This window comes from Ailuropoda melanoleuca, chromosome 11 (genome assembly GCF_002007445.2).
Source record: "Ailuropoda melanoleuca isolate Jingjing chromosome 11, ASM200744v2, whole genome shotgun sequence".
In the NCBI taxonomy this organism is placed as follows: Eukaryota; Metazoa; Chordata; class Mammalia; order Carnivora; family Ursidae; genus Ailuropoda; species Ailuropoda melanoleuca.
Genome location: NC_048228.1, coordinates 25,884,400 through 25,885,256, shown reverse-complemented (window position 1 = coordinate 25,885,256; position 857 = coordinate 25,884,400).

The window sequence follows — 857 nt, the reverse complement described above, 5'->3', positions numbered from 1 at the left end:
CGCGCGCCAGCCCCAGCCGGTGCGCAGGAGCGGCAGCAGCGCGCGCATGGCGTCGACGGCAGTCGGGCTCGGCGCGGGGCGGTGCTGGGGGACCCTGGCCCAGCCGCGCGCGGGTGCCCCCTGCTGGCCGGGAGCCTTCGGTCCCGCCGGGCTCGGATTCAGATCTCCGCCCAGCCGGTCTCTGGCCGGCCCTGGGGACTTGGACCCGCGAAAGCAGAGCGCCCGGCAAATCTCCAGGGACGCGCGCGGAGGGCACGCTGTGTCCAAAGCGAGGCAAGGGTTCAAAGATGAGCAAGAGAACATCCACCACCCCTGGCTCACGGCCACTTATTAATGCATATATGCATTAATCCCTTCACTTATCCAGTCGATATTTACTGTCATATTATTTTTATTATAATGATATGAAATTGAGTGATTATTCTGCGCCAGGCACCGCTCTAGATCCCGTCCAAAGTAGAAGACAAGCATTACACACACAGAAACATCATGATAAGGCGTGATCAGACGTCCTTGTTAAGATTTGACTTTGACACTCAGAGAACAAAAAAAAATAGGTAACTTCTTCAAATGCCATCTCCTCCGTGAGGCCTTTCCTATTTAACCCAACTAGAGATAATTTACCCTTTCTTTTTCTTACATTTTCACTTCTACAGTGGCACTTGGTACCGTACCTATATGTTTGTGAACCTATCATGTTCTCTATTTCACCCCGACCAACCCACTGGGTTGTTAATGAGCCAGACGCCCAGGGATTATCCTTGCAGTATGTAGCAGCAAGCCCAGCATATAATAATGGCTCATTTGTTGTGGAGTTAAATTACTCCTGGAAATCCCTTTTACCAGATCTTTCTATT